This window comes from Populus euphratica, unplaced genomic scaffold (genome assembly GCF_000495115.2).
Source record: "Populus euphratica unplaced genomic scaffold, PopEup_1.0 scaffold1524.1, whole genome shotgun sequence".
Taxonomy (NCBI): Eukaryota; Viridiplantae; Streptophyta; class Magnoliopsida; order Malpighiales; family Salicaceae; genus Populus; species Populus euphratica.
In genome coordinates, this window is record NW_011501369.1 from 40,393 (window position 1) to 45,606 (window position 5,214).

Below are 5,214 nucleotides of genomic sequence, written 5' to 3' on the forward strand. Positions count from 1 at the left end.
ATTGTAAATAGAAACATCGCCACATTTTCAATAACGTTCATTCTTTTTAAAGGTTTTAAGCCATGGTGTGTTTTTAAATCATTGCACAAACTTAACAAAGTGGTTGAGTTCATCCTGAACATGTTAACACATTATTTCTAATGATATCTTAAAACCTCATTCAACCAACACATCCCTGTATTGTACGAAACCATACATGATTCTTTATGCATATAATTAATATAATACATGTTTATAGCTCCAACCGTGCATATAATTAATTTATTCATATCAAACTACCTCCTTAAAAAATTGATGTCTTCTCCCAAGTGTAAGAGTATCGAAGTAATAAATAACTTGGCAAGACCGGGATCGAACCACAAGGAAATTAACTATATAAATTATAAACAATAACCAAAAAAAAATTAAATAAGACTTTGAGATTGTAAGATTAATGTGAAAATTAAACAATGATAAAAAAAATATTAAGGTTAGAGAATCCACTAATAGTATTTCAAATAAATATATTATAAACTCTTTTTATTACTCAACTGGAAACCACACACAAAGAAGGTTTCAATTAGATTATAAATTGTTAACATCATTACATTAGTTATCTTATTTGAATAATGTTAATACTTGTAAATATTGTTTAGTATTCATGATTATAACTTATATTAATAATAAATCAAGTTCCTTTCATAGCATAGGTATAGGTTATATTATACGGTTGAGCTATGAAAGTGTTAAGTATTTGTTGTGCCAAATATTTGTTGTACCAAGCGTTATACAATATAAATTTAGATTAACCATTTAACAAGTAAAATATTAAAAGTGAATAAGATAACAAATACAAAACATGTTAATATCAAACATTAAAGTTCGTGTTGAGTTTATATTATACTTATTGTAACACCCCACCTTACTAGCAAAATATTGTCCGTTTTGGGCTTCCCAATCCACCCAAATCTAGAGCTTCCACCCAGGTCCCCTTCACGGTTTTGTTCTTAGCAACCATGCATGGTCCCAAAACGCGTCTTACTAGTCAAAGTAAGTATGCACTTATAAGGCTCTAGCTCTGAACACTTGCTTCTGATATAGAATCTCTTACAATACCCCCACCTTAAAATGAGTCATTCTTGGCTCTGATATCAAATATAACACACCATCTCACTAGCAAAATATTGTCCGCTTTGTGCCTCTCAATCCACCCAAATCCAAGGCTTCCACCCAGGTCCCCCTCGCGATTTTGTTCTTAGCAGTCATACATGGCCCTAAAACGCGTCTTACTAGTCAAGGTGAGCATGCACTTATAAGACTTTGTCTTTAGACCCTCGCTTCCGATGTGGGATCTCTTACACTTATTCTTACACCATTAGTGTAACCTTTTCACCTTGACATAATAAACTTAGCTAAATATAATGAAGAAGATAAACATAAATAAACAAGATAAGAACATAAATAAGATATAAGTTAACTAAGTAAGGAAAAGAAAAACATAAACAAGAAATTAATAAAAACAAAACTTAAGCATTACAAAAAAAATATAAAGAAAGAGAGCAAGGACATGATTATGATTTGAAAACCAAGATGCCTAAATGTATGACAAATATCTCCTTTTATATGCCAAAACTGAAAACTATTAATTTATTGACTAATTGTTGAATGGGTGGTCACATCTTGACTTTGTGAAAATCCTTATCTTCTTAGCTGAATAAAACGTCATTACTAACATTACAATTTGAACAAACTTGATCATGAAGTTCTAGAAAATTATCTCAACTTTCCACAAAAAAAATAAGGTCATTTAGACTTTTAAAACTCGAGATATGGGTTGAACACTAAATAGTGTCTAAGCCGCAAGATAAATCCTGACTTCTCTATTGTTGCTAAGATTTGGACTTTCAAACAACAAAATTAAGTCTTACATTCCCATAAATATTTTAGGCATATGTCTTAGCTTTCTAGCCATATAAACTAAATTAAAATTCAAGATCTACAGCTCTAGATATGACCTAATGAATTAATAGTGTTCCAATTTGTACTGAACTAATATCTCTTTTCTAAGCTTCACCCTCTCTTTGTTTTCTCAATTTCAATGGTTGAACTCATCAATCAACATCAATCAATCATTTGATTTATGTGATAAGCCTGCATTTAAAATAAACATTTACCATAAATTAAAGATATCTTATAGTATCAAACTTGTTATTATAAAACATACTTTAGTTAAGGAGTTATTAAACCTTCAAGTGTAAAATACTGATATAAAACCTTAATAAAAATATATTTTTAAGTACTAATCACTTATCACCCATACTGGCCTAGATTTCTCTTTTCCTTCTTAAACTTAAATACTCCATGGCAAAGTCGTGAAACTCATCTTCAATTGAAACTCCATAAATTGAGTAGAGCTCAGCCATCATCTCAAAGAAATAAAATCACTCTTAGTCGACATACTCTCAAGTAATTGATTGCACATTAACAACAACTGAACACCAATTCCAAACGTTTTCTTCCTTCTACCTCAGACCTTAGAAGGATCTCGTTCTTTTCTATTGACACTGCTCTTTGTGTTATTGCTGCTTTAATATATTTATCCCTCCAACCATTTGAAACTTGTCAGTTTGGAAATTTGAAATCTCATCCTCCTCGTAATCATCACTTTCTTCTTTAAAACCAACACAATCAATGTTGGCATTGCTTGTGCTAAGATCGACATCATTTCCACCAAGTACTCCTGATAAAAGAGCCCATGCAAACTCTCTAATTGCAATAATGTTAGAATACATTTTGTTATATTTATTCTTCAAAGACAATTCAATACTATTATGTCTGATTTTTTTTGCTCCTCTAATTTGCTATATATAATAAATAAAATTAATTAATAAAGAATCATGTATTGAAATTTTTTTTTTTGAAATTTGACAACAATAAAAAAAGTCGTCAAGATAATGAGGAATTTACCTGGATTTTTTCTTTCCACCACTCATCACTAGTTAAAATTGTTTTTAATTCATTACTCTAGTCAACACCAGTTTCAAAAACCAGCTTATTACAGATCCTCCAATCATTTTTGCATTCATCCCATTTGTTTTTCAATTGTGTTTTAGTGAATGCATGGCCAGTTTGTTCTTGGAATGATGTTATAAGAAATTTCCACCCTGTTTTATCAAAATAAATATTTGATCTCATTCCCATATCAATAGCCTTAATGCATATATCACAAAATATTTGATCTCATTCCCGTATCAATAGCCTTAATGCATATATCACAAACTATATGCAACATTTCCTTTAACCAAACAGTCTTTCATAGATTCAACACCTTCCATGGTATCTTTTAAAGCATTTAACAAAATAAAATAATGATATAATTACTTGGGGGCAAATATAACATAGGATTCTACCAATACAGCATAAGAATCAATGCTTTTTTTATCGTGCTTCTTGTTGGTGATTCCTCTCTTTAGTTGAAATTGCTCAAGTCAAAATTATAGCTGAAATACCTGTCGGTTTAAGCTTTATGTTTTGGAAGAAGTTTGAAATTTTTTAGTTTCAATAAATTAACAAATGAAACTTCTATTTTATCTTATTATGGTTATCTTAAACAAGTGAGATTGGATTCATTTATCACCAACATAAACTGAAGCACATCAACAAATATTCTTTAATTTTCAATTGAAGGCAGCAAAATTAGTTAGGCTTTGGAGGGAAAAAAACCCAGGCTTACAAGGCAGCGGTAAACTATAATTGATCACCATAATAGGGAAATGGTTGTGAAAAGTAAATCTAAAGTTCAGCATTACCTGAGCATTTTTGCCAAAAATAGATGATGACAAAAACTAATCGCTCAATAAAGTAAAAGAATCAAGCAAAGCACATTATCATAATTACTTTTCCCCTCGGCTAATCAGACCACTGATGGCACTATAACAATTTATAAACAAACACTTGTAAAGAACTGATGAAGCAGCAGCAGTGTAAAACCTCATTCAACCAACTAAAAAACCGATTTCATCGCACAATGCACACAAAATTAATCACAGTAAACAGAATTCATGAAGCAGAAAACAAAATAAATTAAGAGCTAATTATAATAAATCTCAATATGGAGATAAGTCAGATTAAATTTACGGTTCTCTCTCTTGTGTGTGTTTCCCCAGCTGGTGCTTTTCTGCTGCTTTTTTCTGCAAACCAGAAAAAAGGGATTAATGAAGCAGCACACAAATTAAATTAAACAGATTTTTCCGAAGATTAGTTGTTTATACAAAGACAGGCTGATTCAAGCGCATACGCTACTTCTATAAGACTCCGCAAAGACAATATTACCTCAATAGATCAACCAATCACAATACTATAGCATCGCTCACTCTCAAACACGAGCTACAATGCGGAACTACATGCTGAAGTGGGGATCCTTTCAATTATTAAATTAAGGCAATTTATGCTAGCCATCCTTTACCTCATAATCCTAATATTATTGGGTGAAATATGAAATAGCTAGCTGATTCTCTAGGAGTTAATTTCATTAAATTTGAAGACAAAGAAAAGGCAAGAACTTACGGTTCTCTCTCTCCTATGAAGTTTCCCCTGTTGGTTAATGTCTGCTGATTTTTTCTGCAAACCAGAACAATGGAGACCTCTTGGCATAGGTTATGAGCGTGAAGGTGATAGATCTTCTTTGAAAGAAAAAGGGAACAAAGGGGAACAGGGCAAATGATCTACTATGGTTTTGGGAAAATTTTTTCCAGATATGAACAATGAAGCCTCTTGGGTTGTTTCGGGAAATATTTTTACAATAGTTTTGAAGTCTTTTGGCAGGAGACGAGAGAAGGGGACAGAGGGGAACGAGTGCTCAGATTTTGGGAAATAAGGGCTCGATTTTTCTAGATCTAAAAATGAAGCCTTTGGATAATTTTTGCTGTGGTTGTCTTTTGACAACAGACAAGAGAAGGGAACAAAGGGGAACTCTTGAAAATTTTGGAAAATAGGCAGGATTTTTCAAGATTTAAAAATGGAGACTCTCTGATTGTTTTGGATAATTTTTGTTGTGGTTGTCTTTTGGCAACAAACGAGAGAAGAGAACAGAGGGGAAGAAGGACGAAAATTTAGGAAATGGGTGGATTTTTCCAGATCAATCTCAGTGGAGACGAGAGCCGATCGATGGAGACGACTGTGAGGTTTTTCTGGGAAATTATTTGCAATAGTAATCTATTGTCGGTGAGAGAGAAA

At 32.0% G+C, this 5,214-nt stretch overlaps 1 long non-coding RNA gene across 2 annotated transcripts; it reads right to left on the bottom strand.

Moving 5' to 3' along the window:
- Positions 1-850: 850 nt before the first annotated feature.
- On the bottom strand, positions 851-5,207 carry LOC105117774 (uncharacterized). Of its 2 annotated transcripts, none has more exons than XR_840809.1 (3): positions 4,546-5,207; positions 4,117-4,169; positions 851-1,372 (listed from the first exon to the last, which is right to left on the bottom strand). It is a non-coding gene; the product is annotated as an uncharacterized LOC105117774 (long non-coding RNA). The 2 variants fall into 2 exon arrangements; XR_840808.1 differs by lacking the exon at positions 851-1,372 and adding an exon at positions 2,860-3,189 and having other exon boundaries at positions 3,239-4,169.
- Positions 5,208-5,214: the final 7 nt, after the last annotated feature.